General features: G+C 39.0%; 1 protein-coding gene and 1 pseudogene across 2 annotated transcripts in view; one reads left to right on the forward strand and one right to left on the reverse strand.

The window, feature by feature from the left end:
• The window catches only part of IMMP2L (inner mitochondrial membrane peptidase subunit 2), an 848,590-nt gene that overhangs the window by 514,439 nt on the left and 311,374 nt on the right, over positions 1-22,777 (forward strand). The gene's annotated exons all lie outside the window — the stretch shown is intronic.
• On the reverse strand, positions 16,941-17,446 carry LOC115303940 (annotated as a pseudogene).

Raw genomic sequence — 22,777 nt, forward strand, 5'->3', positions numbered from 1 at the left:
CTGGCCCTATTCCTAATAGAAGAAACACTAATTTAATTATACTTTTAACAGTTCCAAAAATCAAGTCAAAAGGATAGCAGTACCAAAAATTGAAATGTAAATCAAAGAATGTATTTTTTACAGTATTTGTCATAGTCCCAAACTAGAAACACCTCCACTGTTCATCAAGCAGTTGAATGGATAAACAAACTGTTGTATATCCACATGATAAAAATCTCATTCAGCAATAAAAAAGAGTGAGCAATTGATATATACTGCAACATGAATGAATCTCAGTAATTATGGTGAGTGGAAGAAACCAGGCAAAAAAGAATATGGATTAATTTCCTGTGGCTGCCATTACTAGTCCCCACAATCTTGGTGGCTTAAATTCCCTGATAGTTCTCAAGGCTAGAAGTAAACCAATCGAGGTGTTGACAGGGATGCACTGTCCACAGTTTCCAGGGGAGAGTCTTGTTCTTTTCATCCTTCAGCGTTTGGTGGCTTTTGGTGTTCCATGTCTTGTGGCTTGGAACTGGTAGCCTCTGCCTCTTTACTACCCTGTGTTGACATTGTCTTTTCTCTTTGTTTTCTTCTCAGTGTGGTATCGCACTTATCATTAGACTCAGGACCCATCCGGATTATCCACTACGATCTCCTCATCTCAAAATGCTTAAATCAATTATATTTTCAAAGACTCTTTTCCTAAATGTGGCAACGTTTACATATTCTAGGGATTAGGACACAGATATATCATTTTGTTTTATTTTTATTTAAAAATATTTTTTAATGTTTATTTATTTTTGAGGGAGAGACGAGACAGAGAGCTTCTGAGAGGGAAGGGCAAAAAGCGGGAGAAACAGAACTTGAAGCAGGCTCCAGGCTCTGAGCCGTCAGCACAGAGCCCAACACAAGGCTTGAACTCATAAACTGCATAATCATGACCTGAGCCAAAGTCAGACACTTAACCAATTGAGCCACCCAGACACCCCTAGGACATAGACATATCACTTGGAGGATCATCATTCAACCAACTATCCTGTATGTGTCCATTTATTTAAAATTTTTGGAAATGCAAACTAAATTATAATAACAAGGACAGAGCTCAGGGTTTGTGTGGAAGCCTTGTGTGCTACAGGCTTGTGTGGAAACTTTTTGGAGATGATGGACATGTTCACTGTTCTGATCATGGTGATAGTTTCACAGGTGTCTTCATGTCAAAACTTACCTAATTGTATAATTTATGTATGTACTGTTTATTGTATGCTGTTTATAGCTAGCTATTTTTTAAGTATAGGGACCATCTTTCTGAAGTTGTAACCCAGAATTTTTTTTCTTTAGTAGCACATGTACTTTCTTTTTCAATTCCCCCAGATAGTAAATTCATGATTCATAATTTAATAGTAGAACTCACCATGGCCCAGTATTTTAGATTTATTCAGATATGTGTCGAAGGTGCTCATCTGTATGTAACTGATACTTTCTGTTTTCTCTTCCTTGTGGTGTGGGCTTGCAATTGAATATACCCTTGACTGCTCGCTCACCTCTCTAAATTACTGATTCTTAGAGTTTCTGGAGTCATTTACCCTCTTGGATATTTGATGAGAACCATATACTCTTGGCCATAGGAATATATATGTGATTCCAAGCAGCTTCATAACCCTCTGAAAGCCCATGCATTAACTACCCTCCCCCAATATTCATGAAGTATAAGAACTGCGATTTGAATGAAGTTACAAATGCACATGTGTTTGAAAAGGGACATTTCGTGCTATCCCAATCTGGATGATTTGTTTATGTATTTTTTTTTACCAAGACTAGGAGCCCTAGAGTATTTAAGTATGAATTTAACAAGGAATTGATGTCATTTTGTGTGCACAGGTGTTAGGCTGATACAAAAAATGTATGAAATCAAAAGTTTACTTTGAGTAAGTGCTCACATTATTGCAGATGCAAGCAAACACTAGCGCTTGCCTTCAGGACACTGTTAAAGCCGATGTGGAGTCTCATCAGGTCCAGCTTCACACGTCACATCCTCATGTCCACAGCAGCAACTTTGCAGGGTCTTCTGTGACCGTGTAGTCCTGTCAACAGTTTTGCTGCTACATTATGTATGACTCTGTTATTGAGGGCATGAGCATTTGGTACAAAGCTGCAAGGGTGATTGTGTGTTGTGTCTGGTCAGAAACGAGTTGCATCTGCTTTGTGTATTTGCTCTTTCTCGTTCCGTTTTGCAACATTTCCCCATTATTAAAAAAAGAAAAGAAAGAAAGGTCAGCATTAAAAATGAATGATACTTATTTTTGATCAGAGTTCCAGGATGTGTTTTAAGGTCATTTCAGGTGTGTTAAACAGGAAGTGGGGGAAAGGATCAACCAATTTGGTGACCCAATAGTTGAGTGTCATGACATGAATTGGTGACCCTTCTGCTTCTATTTTTAGTCCTGGAGCTATGGGGTATAGATCATCCTTGAGGAGAGCCAAGACTTTCAGTGAGTGCAATCAGTGTCTCTCTCATCTCCCCCCCAACATTCTCAAAGGCCATGATATGCCCCCATCAACAACAACTAATCTCTAAGAGTTTTAAGGGAGCAAGACGACTCAGAGTGTCTGAGGAGGAGTAGAGTTTAAAAAGTCTCACCTTCTCCTAACACCTCTGGAGAAGCCTCTTTATCTCCATACTCCCAGGTTGAAAGATACTTGTACACCTTGCCTCATGCCATTGCATCTGTTGGAGAATTATGGCAATGTAGACCGAGCTTTAACCTTCGGTATTTCCTTAGTTGGCTTGATGGGGACTTCATTCTAAGGATGTCCCTCAAATTCTGAAATGATGATGCCAGAGAGCTGAATTTCTTCCATGACCTATCACCCCTGTCTCCTTAGGAATTTTTAAAGCCAAGCCCATGTCTCACCTTGGGTGGGAAATATGAGATTTAGAAAATGGTTCTATCTTCAGATGAGTGTTTGTTGGCAGGAGAAGGCCAGTTTTAGTTCACTTGGAAGGAGGGCAGCGTAATGCTCAGCACGGGTCAGTCCACTTAAAAATACTGCTGATTGATTAGGCTAAGTGAGGGATTGAATTGTGAAGCATATTTATTATTTATACCTTGCTTACTTTCAGATAGAATTTTATGAGGCTTATATGAAAAATAAATATTTGCTAAATATACAAGAAAAGGAAATGAGAAGAGGGAGAAGAGAGGTAAGTAAGATGCATTGAATTATAGGAGGAGCTTTATCTCTCCTGACGAAGTCACTAACATATAACTTAAGTGTTTTTTTGGGTTGTTTGCTGGTGTAAATAATTGTGTATTGTAGACTCGCTCTCTATGTTGAGCAGTATCTTTCTCAATAGTGTGGTCACTACTGGGTGATTTATTAATTACATTGAGGTTTCCATCAATGCACTTGACTGTTTTGGAGATTAAAGTCAGATGAGGAAGTACTTAATCTATTCTCGTTATTACAGTTGTTATACTTTCTCAAAATGAGCAGAAAGGTAAGAAACACTTCATGACATACTTATTTAGGTTCCTTTGAGAATAATTTCAATTAGGTCAGTCACTGGTTTTAAAACTACCTCTTCTACCCCTGTCCCTTAACTTGTTTTAGTAAATACGCTTTGGGGAGTACTTCACAAGATTGTCTTTAAATTTTTTGTTATAACATTTTTAGTACATTGGAAATAGAAATGGAATGTTCCTTTCCTCTGACCAAGTGTATATATGTTTCTACTTTTTCATGTCTAGAATATGTGCTAATACATGAGAATTTACGCCAAATACAAAGGCGAAGTCTTCTCCTGGAGGTTAAACCCAAACCTCCTAAACCTCCAGGTTAGCATGTTTCAGTGATACAATGGAAGTCTAGATTTCCTACTGGTTTCAAAGGGTGGCACTCAAGTTGGTTTTTTCTTTTTCTTTAATGCATCGCTAGCTTCATGCAAGACACTCTGCTAGGCAAGAGGAGACCAAAAATGTAAACAACATGAAAGCTGCCTATCACAAGTGTGTTATTCAATAAAGAGAGCTATAAAAATATATAATATGTAGTGTAGCAACCATAATTTAATACACAACATATGATACTAGAATGTAAACTCCCTCGATGCCAGGATTTGTGTCTCTTCTGTTCACTGTATCTCCATGTACCATGTACTACATATATAATATGTAGTGTAGCAACCATAATTTAATACACAATACATGATACTAGAATGTAAACTCCCTCGATGCCAGGATTTGTGTCTCTTCTGTTCACTGTATCTCCATGTACCAGTGCCTTGATCTCCTGGCACATTGTGGGCATGCAATATCTCTGTGTTGAAGAAGTGAATAGGACACACAGGTGACAGCTAAGAGCTCTCTGGATAAAGTATCATTCCCATGATCAGGAAAGGTTTCACTAGAAAGAGGGCATTTTGGTTGTGATGTGGAAGATGTATGGCAGCATTCCAGAAAAAGACGAAGGTGTGATTCAGGAAGGCCGGGAAAAGCAAGATCATTGCATTCCCGTTCAATTTATGCCCTTACTTCCAGTATTTTTTTCTGGGAATAATTAAGAGTGTCAGCAGGAGGGGCTCCAGAACCCCGTGATAACGTGTCCCTTTCAAAGGCATTAACTGCTGATTTACACTGGCTCTTAAAACGTGTTTTAACTCTAGGCATGAATCCGACTTTTCCTCTGTGTTCCCTTTCAACCCTGCCTTTCCTTTTCTAACACCATCTTCAAAGGAAGACAGAAGACCCTGAGTGAGAGGAGGCAAAGTCCTTTTTTCTTTCAGTGTGACTTCTTGGTTCTTTGTTTGAGAAGGAGTTGAGGGCCCCTTGCTGCCTGCCTCCCACTCGCCCCCTTATGTGATGCCTCCCTCCTGCCTGTGCTCCTGGGTCGGGGGGTGTGACTCAGCCACTGCCGCTGCGCTGCCAGGGACCCTCTGATTTCTGACTTTACTCTTGGCTCTTCGGGCCCCTTGCCCTGCTGCCTGAACTCCCTTCATGCACAGCAAGATGTAGCGGAGCTGGGGCCACACAGTTCTGCGAGGAATAAAGAAGCCTTGTGAAAAAGCGGCGAGGAGGAGCTGGCAGCCGCCACTCCTTTCCCTTCCTCCCCGCTCTTCAGTGCGCTCTTCTCTTGTGCCACACGACATCTCCTTTATGTAGTATTGATTTATGTACCTTCTATCCTCACTCGACACACTTATTGAATGTTTACACTAGGCTAGGTGCTCAGAATACAAAGATGGCAGTCCCTGATTTCAAAGACCAGAATTATCCGTGTAGAAACGTGGTGCAGAATAACTAGGCATCACAGTGGACTCTACCATTTGACTAGTCTATGCCCCGAGCCAGTTGAATGTGTTCACTAACACGGTTGACAATTTGTCTTAATTAACCAACCATATTTATTGGAAAGATTGAACCATGTATATGTAGGTGTAGATATGTAATTTTTTTTAAAAAAACCACTGTCACCGTAAAATGGATATTCATAAAAAACACTGATATTTGTAAAAAATGTATGATATTTTCTATTGGTTAAGAGCATAGACTCAGGAGCCATCCTATGTCATTGAACTTTGGTTTCTCTGTTAACTAGCTCTTTGGTATCAGGCACGTCATTTAACCTTCCTGCCCCTCGGGTTCTTTAGGTGAAATGGGAACAATAATGTATCTTTTGGAACAGTTGAGGTGTTCAAGGGTTAAATGAGTACCTGCAAAGTACTGAGAACAGTGGCTGGTGTTTGCAGAGGGCTAGCTAAGGGTTAGTCACTATTGGAAGTGTTTTTACTTTTTAGGGGTTAACAGCGGAACAGCCTGGGTTTAAGTTCCTTGTTTGGACGTGAGAAAAACCTTTCTTTTCCTAGACACTGTCCTGTATTTTAGTGTCCCCCCTTTTATACACCGTTTCACACCACATCAGTGAAGGATCCTGAGAGTCCCCGTGTACATCATCACGCACAATGTGCAATCGGTACGAATGCTTGTTCCTCAGCGCTGCTAACATGTGTCCCATTAATTCTGGCTCCCACCGTGTTGCTTGGTCCTTTTAATGAACACCCAGGCTGGCTCTGCAGCAATGAAAATTGTCTTGCTACCTTTCATAATAATGAACGTGTAGGAAATTACTAGATTTTTCCTACTTCTGAGGAATAGTTTGAGTTCCAGTAATAGAATAATGCTGCCTAAGATTTGAAAAACAGAAAAGCAAACTAAGACTGTTTAAGAATAGCTATGACTTACAGGTGACTGCTGCTCCACATTCGAGTCTAAACTAAAGATACACATCTCTTTTATTTGCCAAGATGACTAACAGTTTGACCAAAAGATAGTGTTACGTGGATTTGTTGCTTTGGAAAAAATAAGCCTTTGTATCATTCACAATCACATCTTTTTGGAAAGTCAGGAGCCCTTCTTTTTGCCCAATGGGTGTTTTCTCTGATGTTGTTTTTGTTGGGTCTGATCTCCTGGTGGTTCTTGCTGTATTTGTACTTTCTAGGGGGCTTATCAGAGCCCTGGATGGGAAGGGGGTGCATGGTGAGTCCTCTGTTGGGTATCCTTAGGACATGAAGGTCAAAACCTATCCCTGTGGCTGGTAAAGAGGGGGTTGTATCAAACATAAAGGCAAGTTGAACATAAACTGCATGGGGAGTAAAAAGAATGGTTAATACAAGGAAGAGGGTTGAAGACAATTTCTGTCACCAGGACTGGGATGTGTAAACCTACTGTTTCATGTCCCCTCATCTGTGGTCTCTGAGTTTATAGGCACAAGATTGTCATACACATAACCCCCCTTCTGGCTGACCCACGTAATCACTTCTGTTAAAAGTAAGAGGTATTTATTATCCTAAACTTCTGAGATAACCAGAAAATAAGGAACGGCAACAGAGCTTAAAATAAGCAAGTCTATTTAGAAAATACAATTTGAAGTTCTACTGACTATAATCATTATGAATTGGCTGTTGAGATGAAGTGACTACTGTCTTCTTCGTGAAATTTCTACTTTATTTTTCTGCTCAAAATGTTATTAAAGTGTAATCATAATATGTCTTCAAAATAGTTATCATATTATTGCAAGATATTTACAAACTACTGAACTTTTTTCCCCCAAAATGTGAGGGAAAAAAAGAAGACAAGCAAGCATTCTTACTCCTAATCATCTTCATACTGAATTCTTATCTGAGTTTAACCTAGATGAAACACAAAGCTTTTAGTGCAAATTGAAGATGGAGTTTTAATTTTAGATGTTGAGATAATATGTCAAAACATCTTATTCAAGCTGAGCGATCCGTATAGTTGTTTCTGCGATGCACACTAACTCCCAAGCAAGAGAATTTCATATTTTTATTCTTGAGATCAACTGGCATCATGCCATTGTTTCTAGCATAACATTATTAATGCTGCATTCTAGTTTGTTGCCTTAGGATTCCTAGGGAGCTGAATGCAGTGGCTCAAAGAGAATAATTATTGAGATACCTGAAAGAAGTACTTTCTATATTAGTGTTTGAAGGGGGTGTTGAATGGTGTGGAATTGCTTCTGAGTCTTTGTCTGGCAGTTAAGAGAGGTTGTACAGGAGGAAACACAAATGTGTCAACCACTAGGCAGCAAAAAACCCCAAACTCCGTGTTTCCTCTAATCTCCCCAGCCCTGGTAGCTATTAGTCTACTTTCTGTCTCCAGAGATTTGCCTGTTCCTGACATTCACATGATGGAAGCATACAACATGTGGTCTTTTTTCTTTTAATGTGATAAAAATCAGGAAACTTAAAATTGACCACTTAAAAAATCTGAATCATTTTTATGCATATAGTTCAGCAGTATACGCACATGATTGTGAAACAAAGCTCCAAAACGTTTTCATCTTGCAAATCTGAAATGCTATATCCATGACAAAGCCCCTTCCTACTCCCCGCTTCTTCCCAGCCCCTGCTGACCACTAACCACTCTTGTACCTTCTGTTTCTATTAATGTGACTATGTTAGCTACCTCATGTAAGTGAGGTCTATGGTATTTGCCTTTTTGTGTCTGGCTTATTTCACTTAGCTTAATTCCCTCAAGGTTCATCCATGTTGTGGCATGTGACAGGATTTCCTTTTTAAGGACGAATGATGTTCCACTATGTGGTCATACCGCATTGTATTTGTCCACTCATCTGTCACTGGACATTTGAGTAGCTTCCACCTCTTGGCTGATGTAAATAGTGCTGCTATGAACATGGATGTACAAATATCTGTTTGAGATGCTGTTTTCAGTTATTTTTGGATGTCTACCCAGAAGGGGGATTGCTGGATCATATGGTAGTTCTATTTTTAATTTTTTGAGGAACCTCCATCCTGTTTTAGCAATGCCATCATTTACAGTTGGACCAGTAGTAGACGAAGGTTCTGTTTCTCCACATCCTTGCCAACATTTATTCTCTGTGTGTTCATTTGTTTTTATTGTAGCCATCCTAACGGGTGTGAAATTATATGTCATTGTTCTTTTGATTTGCATTTCTCTGGTGATTAGTGAATTTTTTGGTTACATACTTGGCCCTTTTTGTATAATCTTTGGGAAAATGTTTAATCAAGTCCTTCACCCATTTTAAAATTGAATTATTTTGTTTTTGTTGAGTAGCAGGAAATTTTGTTTTTAATTCTAGCTATAGCCACTTGTCAGATGGGCAAACATTTTCTCCCATTCTGTAGGTTGCCTTTTCACTCTCTTGTTTGTCTCCTTCAAGGCATAAGTTTTTAAGTTTGATGTAGTCCCATTTGTCTATTTTTACTTTTGTTGCTTGTGCTTTTTGTCACACATTTAAGAAATCATTCTTAAAGCCTTTTACAAATGCATATGCATGGTCAACTTCTGATTATAAGAACTAACAGAGGTGAGTAACTCAAAAATTAATCCAGGAGTCATTAATATTTACATTTAAAGTGCAGTTTGTATTTAGATTTGATTATGTGTGTACCTCTAGTTCTAAAAAAGTAATTGCCACAAAAGTGATGAAGTTTTGCTATGAATACATGAGTCAAGAAAAGCTGGAAGTATGTTGAATCCCAAGTCAAGACCTTCCTGAGGGAACTTTTACATCCCTGTCTTTCAAAGAATTTTCTTGGTAAGATGTGGACTACACAAGGAATTAAACAGATTTTTTAAAAGAAAAAATGAATGAAAGCAGACTATTTTGTTTAATCTGTTGAGATATGCTACAGATAAACTGAACTTGAATGTAAGATCTGCATAACTAAGATTTAACTCTATAAAAATGCCAAAGTTATAATAAGGACTTATGCTACTTTGCTGTAAAATATATTTATTTCCCCACTTTCCAGCAGGGGTGTATATATGAGTTTGTATGAGGAAGGGGTTAGTTGGGATTGATGCATAGCCTATGCTCAATACTTCCTCTATATCCTCCTGTGTTTTTTGTTTGTTTTATGGTTTTTATTTTTTTAATGCATGGATGGCTTCCTGTTTATCTTCCAAAAACAAAACAGGAAGCTGGGGACCCTCTCTCAGTCTTCACCCCCCTCACATTTCACACTTAATCACAAAATTTTTTCAGTTTTACCTCCAAACTAGAAGGCCACTTTTCTCCGTTGAGACTCCTACTTTCCTTGTGCAAGACATTGTGTTCTGCCTCAGATACTATGGCGGCCTTCTCGTTGGTCTGACTGCCTTGACTCACCCCCTTTAAATCAGAAGTTATCTTTCTAAAATACAATGTGCTCATGTTTATTACTTCCTTAAACTTCTTACACGATTCTCACTTGTTCTTAAGACTAATGTTAAACCTAGCATGGCTCACAGGCCTTCTGCAGTCAGATACTTGCTTACCCCACAACCTCAGTCTGCCATCATTTATGTACCCCTGTCTGAACCTTTATTTTGGGGTCTCCCACCACCTCTCTATCTATCTGAATCCCTCAGTAGACTGTGAGATTCATGAGGTTAGGAATCCTGTCTGGCCCACTGCTCTAGCCTGTGTACCTGCCTAGGACAATGCACAATGCAGAAGTCATGCAGTCAAAGTGTGTTGAATGAATGAAAGTGGCAGTGTGTGTAAGCTATATGGAACCCCATCCTCTTGTTAACTGCATTTTTTTTTACAATAACTTAGCACAGTCACTATTTTCTGCCTTCCAAAAAGGCTTGAGCAAGTTCTGAAGAAATAAGACACAGTGAATTCTCTAAGCTTCCATTTCCTCATCTGTAAGATAAAAGCTAAGCTTTTGCAGATAAATTTGTAATCTAAAGGAGTTAGGCTAGGTCATTTCTGAAATGCAGTTCCGTGATCCTGTACACATGTAGCCACTCTTGTTTCACCTAAAACTCTCTCTTTACATACAAATATGTATGTAGGTGTATACATATATAAACATGTTATATATTTATAAAATATATAATATATGATATACATAATAATTTCTATAAATATATCAATGCTAGGTCTAAACCTACATTTATTTGCCCTTTAAAACTTAATCTCTATTAAGGTTTGTTTAAATGTTTTTAATGTCAAGTGTGCGTCATTTTCAACTTATGTGTGATTTGCCTCTATGTTAGTATCATATATAAACATAATTATATGTAAATACCTTCAATGTGAACTGAAAAGCTATAAAAATAGAGAGAATGAATGCATTCATGTTATTTGCCTATATAAAATATTTCTTGTTTTTATTTTACTAGCTGCATTGTTATGAAATACTAGTACTATCCTCGTGAGGATATTTCTGAGGACAATTGCTGTATCGTATGAAGTACTGAAGCCCTTTGGAGAAATGACACAATATAGATTCAAAATAATAATGGAAATAATTACATTGTTCACTCTGAAAATTCATGCTTGGACATCTCATTAGAAATGGTGTATATAAAAATTAGCTAAATCAAACCTTAACCGAAAAAGCCATAGAAATGTATTTTATTCATGTACTTCTGGTCTACATCACATTTCAGCATCTCTGCAAGTAGAATTCTCCTTCCCTGTACCTCTTCCCACACCATCTCACTAAATACCTGTGTTGCCCAACACAGGCGGGGCTGAGAATCGAACACACTTGCCTCTGTTGCTCTCCCACACGTGAGCAGAAATGGCTTCAGAAAAGTGAGCTCCAGTTCCAGGCTTCCCAGACTGCAAAGCCCCAGAGGGAAGTGCAGCATGGCAGGGAGGGGCACATCATGAGCATTTGGATCTGGTTTGCTACAGGGGACCGAAACAGACCATTTCCTAGCTGACGTCTGTCCTTCTCCACGCAAGGCACTGTTTCTTCCTGGTGAGAATGGATCCATGACCTACCAAAATTGCACAAGTAGATAAATTGTTTCTCCTTTTGTTCATTTGTTTATTCCCTCTTTCGTTCTTTACAGAGAAACTCATCACTTGATTCTTGCTCCCTCTCTCTCGTTTAAGTCTTCACTACAACTCGGTGCCGGAATTCATTCCTTGCCAAGTACAGAGTTACAAACTATCAGATCATGCCAAAGAGACATCTTGGCTAGGAGGATAATTACTCAGCTATAGTGAATGATCTTGAGGCTTTAATATCCCACAAGTTCTCCATTTATTACCTCCCTTTCCACAGGTTTCATTTCCGAGGGACACCAGAGTAAGAGGCCTCTTCTCTTCAGCAAACTGTTTTTCAAATGTGCTGCGTCCCTGCAGGAAAATGTCCCTGGAGCATGTGGTTTTGATGTGTATTTTATTCTTCGGTGATAATACATGTACTTGTCCATTTGGGGTACACATGTCTTCAGGAAAAGGGCAAGAGCAGGATTTCTCTAGGCAAACAATCTCATAACATTAGCTGTGTTACTGAATTAGATATTAATGAATACCGTGTTCAGCAAATGGAAGTCTCTTTACAATTTAGTCCCATAACACAACATGGTTAAACCAGCACACCATTTTCTCTCTTTCCCGTGGTGCCGGGGCCCACGTATTTGAAGGTCTTCTCTGATTTTTTTCTTACTGTCTGCAGTCACTGCCAATCCTTCCGTCCTTCTGTGCTACTCACTTCTAGAGCCCTTTCCTAATTGTCACCCTCGTCTGCTCAGGTGCAGCACTCTCTTGCCACCCGCAGTGATGGTGCACCTGACACATCTCATCCTGGGGACAGGTTCAACCCCTGGGTCTACATCTTGACTTTTTGGTTTTTTAAGTTCTGATAGCCTCATTAAACAGTCATCTTTGAAGGCATCCCTCCAATTTGTCTTCAGATGAAATTGGGCTACTCATGTAGTCTTGAGTCTAGAATGCTCTTTCTCTGGACAAAATATGGCCTATGTGTGCAACTGTTTCTGTCCTGTATGCTCGCTCGGCCTACGCTGTGCACTAACACGGGCTTCAGTTACCTGATTTGTCTCAGTGTATCTGGGGTGTATGACCCAGCTGGCTGTATGACCTTGAAAACTCTTGTTAGATGCCTACAAACCACAGTTTTCTTCTGTGCAAAAGGGTTGTCTGGCCCAGAGCTGTATGTCACCTTTCGGCTGTAAAATTTTATAAATTGTGATTAGCAATAAGAGTCTTTGAGGTAAGCATGCTGAGTTGAATTATAAATTCTCCATAGCTCTAAAGTGAAGTATCCATATTTGCTCCCTTCCACATGCGAGGATGTGCTACTTGATTATTCATTTTTTTTCCTGGTCTGAAGGCATCTACCTGAATATACAGCCATGTGAATGGAAGAACTCATTAAAATGATTAAGCGAGATTATTGGCACTAGAAGGAAAAAGAACCAGGGTGATAGGAAGGAAGTTAAAGTCTGTTTCCATATAAATAATTGTTAAAGTAAAATATCTGTCACATTACTAAAGACATAAGACTCTCTGATTTCTCTAAAACCTCCTATTTGTTGTTAATGAAAACATTTATATTTGAAATAGCAGGTCTTTGAAAATGTGTGTCAAAAATGAAGATAGGACTAAGAAAAATAAGCAGAATGATGTGCTAAAGATTCCACAGAATCCTGTTTGCTCTAAGACTCTCCTTACTCTTTTCTTTGCATATAAAATCTACGGGAAGTGCTCAGAATATTTATCTAAGGAACCTGCAGATATGCTGATATAGTTAAAACCATAACTGTTCAATTAGGACTCAATTGTAAATCAGCCGATGGCTACGTTATTTTGGTAGCAGGGACACTGACACGGGGAGTTCATTTCTTAATTTCCTGAGTAAATGAGGGCATACATTTAAAAGTAAAACTGTTGCCTTGAAGCAGTGTTACAGAACACAAATAAGGTTCAGAGCCTTTGTTTAATTTCTCTTCAGTGCTTTTGCAGTACTCTCAAAACCATCGCATTTATTTTTCAGCTTCCACTCAGGATGCTCCCAGAACTCGAAATCCTTTCTCCATGGTAGGATATGAATATGAATGGAGGAGTGGCTTTGTGAGCTTTTGCACCGAGCTGACAGTTGCCAAAGCTTCACATTCTCATTTTATTCACTTTGGAGACGGACTGAAAACAAAAACAAAAAACAAATGTGGTTAAAGCCATATATAACATTTTCAGTGTGTCAAAATTTGAAGTTTTCACAGATTAACAATTTAAACTGGAAATGTTTCATCTACAAGATACGCTTACATGCGTGGGCTCTATGCCATGGTTCATCATTATTGGCATGTTTTTAGAGCTTTTTACGTGTGAGAACTGTGCTAGGTGTTCTTAGCTACACATAATCTTTGCCCTGGTGGGATTTAATTTACAGTCTTAAGAAAATTGTTAAGATGAAAATTATTATGAAAAAAATAGGCTGAGGGACACCAGGCTAGCTCAGTCAGTGAAGTGTCTGACTTTTGATTTAGGCTCATGATCTCGTGGTTTATGAGATCAGGCCCTGCATCAGGCTCTGCACTGACAGCACAGAGCCTTCTTGGGATTCTCTGTCTCCGTCTCTCTCTGCCTCTCCCCCCCGTCTCTCTGAATAAATAAATATTTTTTAATAATAATAAAAAAAAAGAGGAGCCCTTAGATGGCTTAGTTGGTTAAGCATCTGACTTCGGCTCATGTCATGATCTCATAGTTTATGGGGTCGAGCCCCATGTTGGTCTCTGTTCTGACAGCTCAGAGCTAAAGCCTGCTTTGGATTCTGTGTCTTCCTCTCTCTGCCCCTCCCCAGCTCACACTCTGTCTCTTTGTGTTTCTCATTCTCAAAAATAAACAAAAAAAAAAAAAAGAAAGAAAGAAAGAAAAAGAAAAAACAGGCCGAGAAATTATTTGTATCTTCTGCATTACATTTGCAATTTATTTAACTTGCTAATAAAGTGTTATTAATATCATTTTAATTATAGCTTTTTACCAAATAATTTGGACCCCTATTTTGGCTAAACTAAAAAAATGGCTTGTAACAGTAAAGATACTTACATGGCAAATTTGGTTATCTAGAGCAATCTGGTAAGGCCAGATAACCAAGGTCCTTATTGTTTTTAGAGAGAAGACATTCTGGGAGATTGTTATGACAAACATGTAGTAGATGAACAATAAATAATTATTGATTATATTAAAAGAAGAGTCAGAAAAAATAATATTGAAGTAAATGCTAGATTTTGTGTTATAGATCACAATTGCCAAAAAAATGTAGACATGAGAACAATCAATGTATGCTGAGATTAGTGTGTTTTGTGGGGGAGGGGTCCTTTATGAATAGCTGACCACCAAGATTACTAAATATGGCCCAAGACCACTGCATATTTCTCCTTTGGCTTAGAGTAGCCTATTTCATTTCTGGGAATCTCCAACTCATTCTTTATAACTCAAGAAAGGCCAATATTCTATGTTTCTGTTGGATCTTGCTTCTCAGTACTCCTACAACACATAGTTTTGAGTGCTGTTTACCAGGCATCATTCTAGTCCCTAAGGATTTAGCAGTAAGCCCAGCTGACCGAAGTCCTGGTCAACGTGTAACCCACACTATTCTGTGTGCATGTAGGGATGAGGCAGGAGACATAAAAGTAAGCAACAACAGAAACCTTGTGTGTATGTGTGCTCATGAATGTAAGTGTTAGGGTTAAAAATAAGATCTAAAATGGATAAAAAGTGCCTAGAAGCCTGGGGATGGTGTCTTTTATATAATTGTCAGGGAAGCTTTTCTTAATAAGATGACATTTGGCCAGAGACTTGAAGGAAATGAGAGAGGGATCCCTGCAGATATCTGAGGCAGAGACTATCAGTTGCAAAGTCGCTGCGGAAGTACCAGTCTTGCCCTGCTCAAAGCATGGCAGAACAGCCTTTACTGTTGTGAGTTGAGCTAAAGAGGGTAGGTGGAAGGAGACAGCTTCAGGGAAAAACTGGGGAGTCCTACTGTGTAGGGCCTTAGTTACCATTGGTGCCTGGGGGCAGAGGACTGTACTGATCTGGTGTGGCACAAGATTCACACTGGTGTTACGTTTAGAATGTTCAGTAGGGAGGGGCAAGAAATAAACTGGGGGGGGAAAAAGAGTTCGGAGCCTCTTGCAATAGCCCAGAAAGAGATGATTGTAGTTTGGAGCGATGGTCGTAGACATGGTGAAAAGTAGTTGGATTCTGGCGATATTTTGAAAAGAAAGAGAACAAGATTGCTGATTGGATGTAGGTCAAACAGAAAAAGAAGAGTCAATAATACCTTAACAGTTTTAGTCTGGAAAAGATGGGATTGCTATTAATTGCAGTGTGGAAGACTGAGAAACAGGGTGGAAAGTGAAGGGTCAGGCTTAAAAAAATTTTTTTTAAAATGTGTTTATTTTATTTTGAGAGAGAGAGACAGAAAGTGAGCAGGGGAGGGGCAGAGAGAGAGGGAGACACAGAATCTGAAGCAGGCTCTAGGCTCTGTGCTGACAGCACAAAACGGGGTTCGAACCCATGGACTGTGAGATCATGACCTGAGCCGAAGCCGGATGCTTAACCGACTGAGCCACCCAGGCACCCCAAGAAGAGTCAGGCTTTCTGCTAGGGACATGTTAAGTTTAAGTGCATATGATACTTACATGCATACTGGATGACGCTCAGGCAGTTAGATCTATGGATTTGAAATCCAGAGGAAGATGTTTGGAATGACTATATGTACATACAGGCATATGTGTATATATGCACTTCCATGTTTTTGTGTACGTATACATATGTGCATATCAAAGATATTGAACCACATAAGGTGAACTAGTGAGTGAGTATAGCCAAAGGGAAGCATGAGGTCAGCCCTTTAACATTTAGAGGTCAGGCAGAAAAGGAAAAACTGACAAGGTAGACTGAAAAGGTACAGCTGATAAGGCAGAAGGTGAATTAAGAAAGGACTGTATTTCAGAAACCCAATGAAGTACAATTTCCAGGAGAGAGTGATCAGCTATGTCACATGGAGAGGCCCTAGCAAGAGCTGCTTTGATGGAAGTAGAGACCAAAGTCTAAGTGACATAGGCTCAAGAGAAACAGGGAAGAAAGTAGGGACGTCTGAAAAATGGCAGCGATGTGGGGTCGAGGGAACATATGAGTGTGTTAGTAGGAATAATCCAGCAGAGGGAAAGAAATTGATGCAGCAAGTGACAGAGGGGAGAATTCCTCCGGGTGGGTGGAAAGAGGCGGCTCTCAGGGAGCTTCCATGATTAGGAGGAGGGGTCAGGAGGGTCATAAACTCAAAAGTAGTGGCAGTGGTTCAAATAAGGAGGCATCTGAAACAATCAGAAGGGACTACTGCCAGTCACCTGATGACAGGGAGGACTTTAGAATCTGGGACACTGAATAAAAGTGTTGCTCATGAAAGAAATAGAAAAGCAAGGAAATATGCTTCCCCCAGTGTAGCGTCTGTCAACGATTTGTGCTTAATAAATGTCTCATAAATGAATGAGACTTTTTTTTTTAACTCTTAGAATGTTTATTAAATGCATGATTTGCAAGAAGGACATTGACGAATAAAGAAAGATAAAATTTTTCAGTCAGTAAACATGAGATTTAAATGTGTAAAGGTTTATATTCAATTTCATTTTTTTTAAATCTTCCCCTTTTAAGATTATATCATTGTGTATGAAGTACTGGTGAGATCTATGTCACCAGAAATTCCCAGTTTGCTGATTTCCTGGAGATTTTTAACCCGATGATTGTACTGCAACAAGTGAGTGTCATTGACTGCAACCTTGAAGTGGTCAGATTCCACCAGCACTTGTATTTTGAATGGTTTACCACTTTCAAATGGGAAAGTCGATTGTCTTTCTTCCTTTCCCCATAAATTCTCCAGCTTTGTATTGCAAACAATGACTCTCTTGTTGTCCTCATTGAAGCGTGGGTTGGAGTGGAAAGCAACATCATTCCCTCTCTTGAAATCTAAAGCAGGTCTGTTTGCATTGGGCTTTACTGTGCCCAGAATTGTCAGCATGCGAGGGATGACTCCTCCAGGCAAAGGCAGGTCATAAGGCACAGTCAGTGGTCCAGCAGGGGCGCCAAAGGGGCCAGCAGCAGGGTAGGCTCCAGGAGCACGTGGCTGTCCAGGAGGCAGGTAGGCCCCAGCCATATATTAAAATAAATGGCTATTGTGGGAAAATGTGCTTTTGCTTGAGGGGATTGAACTAGTTGTTTTTTTAAAATCACTTTTTGTGTTAAAAGTCTATGAGCCTATAAGAAGGAAAGCACATCATACAATGTAGAGGCCAAATAATATGATACACATGCTGTCAATTTTCCTTGTTTTATTCCTATCAGTCATTGTTTATCAGTCAGTGTGGTCTCCTTTTTTTTCCTCAGTGAGTCTTTAGTTGTCCTTAGAATATGTTTTAAGTTGATCAGCTACCACTTTTTGATTGGTTTTGGCATTCAAGATCAAATTTGTGTATCATCACTAATATATATTTGTCAGATGGCAGCAGGTCAAGTCTTTCTTAAACCACAGATAAGGTGCAGCAGCCTGAAGCCTGAGCATGCCTTCTGGGCCCTGGATGCTCCCGTGAGAGTGGACAGGGGACAGCGTGTGGGGAGGAAATAGTGCAGCAAAGCTTTCATCTGGGACACTTACCGAGCAGTCGGCAGGTTGAAACAATTGGGAAAACCACTGGCCTGGTTGAAACTAGTGTCTATAATCTACTTCATATTACGTTGTTCACTTAGCCATGTTCCAGCTACTCATTAAATCTAGGAAGATTTTCCTGGGGTGCAGTCCTAAGCATTTAGTGACTAGAAAGGAAGACCTTTTCAAAGAATAACTTGCATTCTTTACCTTCCCCTGAATGACTGGCTTCAAAATCAAATCCATAAAAAGAGGTTGGGGTTCTTTAGGAGCGGTTTAATTACAGAAAGCAGTCTGGCCATTCACAACTGTGACTCTTTTTACAGGGACATCAGTAAGTGATGAACTGAAAAGACCAATTATCTGCTTAACTAGGCAACTGGAAATTCAGGGCTCTGGTTGTATGTGATCAACAGATGCTAGGGTAGGTTTTGTGTAGATTGTTGATGTATATACTAGATTTAAATGGTTTCCCAAAACTGCGTTGTAGCAAGGTATGCATATGTTTCTTTTCTCTGTGTGATTTATGTCTTAACTTTACATATAGGTCAAAACTGCTCAGTGATTTTCAAGAGCCACCTGGAAGGAGAGAGCACTGCAGATATCTGGGGCAAGAGTGATCTAGGTAGAGAGAATGTCACGAGAAATATGTGCTTCGTGCAGAATATGTAAAGCTTTTCCTTCTTTGAAAGGATGGGTGGTCAGCTTTGCTCCGATATGATGTACCATGGTATCGCTTTCATCCTAGGTATAATGATTTGTTCTCAGAAGACCTTAGAATTCCATTTTTGCAAGGAGGTAGGAGTGGAAACTTGAGATGGTAATAGCAGTCATGATAACCAATCAGTCATATTAACAAATGTTTATCAGATGTTTACTCAGTGACAATTGTGAGGCTAAGTGCTTTGTCAAAATTATTTAAGCCTCATGGCAGCTCTTTGAACTTGGGATATAATTTCCTTTTTTATAGAAGCTTAGGCAATTTGCTCTGGGCCCTAAGATAATAGTATGTGGTGAAACCAAGTGTCTCAGCTGGGTTGGTCTACTTCTAGACCTCAGATTTCTCTAAGCTGTGGGGGGTGCACTATTTTCACCATCTCTTTCGTTTTCAGAGAATCTGTGATGTTTGACAATGACTCAGGGCTTTTTTCTAAAGTATTAATATGTACTAGTTGAGACTATACTAAGTAGTATCTTTTGATTTGTTGAGTAAATATTTTTTTCTGAAAATTTGCTCAAAGTGAAATTTCCAATTCTAAAATGAGAGATGCACTCAGAGGAGTAGGGAATGAATACTTGATTTGGAGTTCATGATGCCGAGTCACTCAAATATTTTTTCTTATTTTATGAAATTTAGTGTTTGTTGTGACATTTTGTATGCAGCTATGACCTGAGATTTATATAATTAAGAATACTGACATTAAAATGGCAGTAACAACTTTTATTTGCACTGTACCTTACAGTTTACAAATCTAAAAGAATTTTTATGACCTGACTTTATCCAAGGGATATTTTGATGACTTTTTTGATTGAATAAGGGAGTGAGTGACTATGTAAGAAATAAGTAGTTTAAAAACTCATGTACTATTTCAGAAAGGATATAATATTTGGTTTGGATGACACAAGCTTCTAAGGTATGTATATCCTCTAAGCCTCTAACAGAGGATATGGATTAGTGTTCTCTCCAGTAACAGTGAAGAAAAACTAGGCCAAAGAATTTGTCAATAATAAAAATTTTAACACCAGACCAAACCTAGATTGTTCTGAATCAGTGTATGATAAAATGCTAACATAAACTAAGAATAAGAACAATGCTAACAATAATGACATAGTAGTGTGAAAATTCTCTCAAAGGGTCCAGTGGCAATATATGTAAGCAAGAGAATGTTCTGGTTTCTTAGAAGAGAATATATAGGCAGGTGTCACCTGCGTGGTATGATGACCACAGTCTTGAGCTGTGCAGTTTGGGAAACTTGGCTTTGACCATATTACCCAAGATTCTTGGCCTACTGTGCACTGGCTCACCCTCACCAAACTCATAAGAGCTGTTTACACCAAGACAAAACAGAGTGCAAGCATGTTATTTCCAAAAAGAATCTTTCTTTCTAGTGACCTCAGTTGCTTGAGACTTCTGCCCAAGTCACTTTCCAGAGTCAGGATACATGGAGATTAAAGTGCTGTCTGGAATACCATGTGGTGAATCTGCAATCAGAATAGCGGGAACAATTTCGACTAAGCCAGTACTTTCTCCATGTTTTTAGAGCTATGAATGAAGTGTATAGCCAATGAAAGCAGAAGCGTTCTAGACCCTCCATGCCCTGCACCCTCTCCCATTTCCCTCTATGCTTTCTGAAGGGGCTGCAAAAACTCAAGACTTAGAGGATTTGAACCACTCATCTGGGCCATTGAGAATTCTGAAGAAACCTCTTTGCCTTATAATAGACACGCATCTTTAGTAAAAGGGACAGGTAGCCCAACTCCCCCAAATCCATAATCTCTTTCCTTGAAGACCTTGCTGGATAAAACCTTGGCTCATCTGGTTGCTCTCTGACTTCATTACTTGCTCTTTTTTTCTGACCAACGTCACAGATTAACACATTCTTCTCCTATACTGTTGATGCATTTCACTGGATAATAGCCAGTCCTGTTCCTCTCTTTCCGGCCCAAGAATTCTTTAGGATACCTTTGCCTATATCTCGCTTCTTTCCCTCTGTGCTGACATTATTAAACTTCTTTTCAGAATTCCACTGATACCGCACAGGATCTCTTCGTTTATACCCCCTGCACCTCACTGTCAAGGTATCTGGAAGTTCAGTTCATTTTGTCAAGTAAAGGAGAAGAAGCTACAGCTATTAGAATATTATTGATGTTTTATGCATCAGTGGGCCCTGAAGTTCAATTTTCATTCGCTCACTTGCATTGTAACTACTTGAGCCCCCATCTAGATTGTGCTGGTGTGTTGGGTTGGAGGAATTTGGAGGTGGTCAATTTTGTCTCCCACACCTGTAGCAAGTTCTCTGCTCTAATTTGTTTCTTCTATCTTACAAACACTGAAGTGGATTATATGTCTGTTTCTCTTACTGGCTGGTTTCGGGGGTGATGTCAGGCTGAAATCTTTTGATGAGAAAAGAGTCTGAGTCCATTACAAAGTGACCTCAGTGTACTACTAATGCGGTTAATGATTCATATTTGAAATTGGCCTGACACTTAAGTATCATTTTCATCATGTTTTAGCAATGAAGGCTTTTGACAGATTATTAATTGTGAGATTCTAATAAATGTTTCTTTAATTGAGTCAGTGAGGTATAATCACCTTCCACAAATTCCATAATAGTAGTTATTCAAATACTTAGTTAATGAAACAAGATTTCCTTTTTGATACAAAAGCAGCTGATTTTATCCTGCCCTTGCAAGTTTTTTTTTTAATCTTTATAATGAATCCGTCTGTTGTTTTTAAAGGATCTACTGTATTTCTTTAATAGTTTTATATTTTTATCATATTTCATACATGATTGAATATAATAATACAAGGTAAGAAAACTATGTAAGTTGGAGTTATGCCTCACTGGATTTTAATTATATTGGGACCCTCATGGAAGATTGCTTAAAAAGATGTTTGAAATAATTAAATACTACATTATTTTGTTTTATAGCAGCAAAATAATGTTTTGTATAATAGTAACTGACAAGTATTTTGGCGCCTGTGATTGAGATTTAAAAATGATATTTTGGTGAATCCTCTGTGACAGTGGAGTCCATACACTGATTCTACATGCAGTGGTTGACGTGTGATTCAATGATAATGCTGTGTTGGCACATTACCACCAACTTTTGACACATTGATGAATTGGCCATTTGATATCATTGCCTGCATAGAACATTTATAAACAGTTCCTGTTCAGTGCTCTTGCTACTACTAACTTTGGCCTTTCTAGCTCTTTTATTACCTCTTTGGGACATTGGCAAAACAAACAACAGTATGTCAACATACTGTGAAGAAGTTTCATATTTTTAGCCTATCACAGGGGAATCACCCATCTGTTTATTAATAAGCCCTTGTTAATATATTATAAATGGTATATAATAAAAGGCATTTACAAAATGAAGTCCCTCCCTTCCCCCCTTCATCCAAATATATTACCACCCAACTTCCTTTTCTGCTCTGTCACATTGTCTTCTGGTGAACCCTTGAAATTTGTAAAGGCAAGAGCTGTTACCTCCATTAAATTGAGACTATACATACAAGATTATTAAGAATTTTTACTTAGGGGCACCTGGGTGCCTGGTCAGCTGAGCGTCTAACTTCTGCTTAGGTCATGATCTCGCAGTTTATGAGTTTGAGCCCCACATCAAACTTTGTGCTGACGGCTCAGAGCCTGGAGCCTGTTACAGATTCTGTGTCTCCCTCTCTCTCTGCCTCTCCCCATTTGTACTCTGCCTCTCACTCACTCTCTCTAAAATAAATAAACATTTAAAACAAATTTTAAAGACAAATTTTAAAGAGGCAATAGATGAGGAACATTGCTTGCCTTCCATTTCTCATGAAATATTTTAAAAGAAGATGAAACCTTTAAGAGGAGAGGAGTTCTTGGCTGAGAGTTAGCAAAGTCGTAGGGATTTGGTAAGAAGAGCAGCTATAAGCAGAGATTAGTGGAGAGTCCTTCCATCCCTCTCCTCAAAGACTCACATGGTAGGCATTCACTTAAAACAACAACAACAACAACAACAACAACAAAACAGATGTTTCTTCAATAAAGAGATTGAAGGACAGACTTGGGAAACCGAAGGCTTCCTTATGGATATTGCTGTTCTAGAGCAAAGGGAATAGAGCTTCTCTTGTTC

Source organism: Suricata suricatta, chromosome 2 (assembly GCF_006229205.1).
Source record: "Suricata suricatta isolate VVHF042 chromosome 2, meerkat_22Aug2017_6uvM2_HiC, whole genome shotgun sequence".
Taxonomy (NCBI): Eukaryota; Metazoa; Chordata; class Mammalia; order Carnivora; family Herpestidae; genus Suricata; species Suricata suricatta.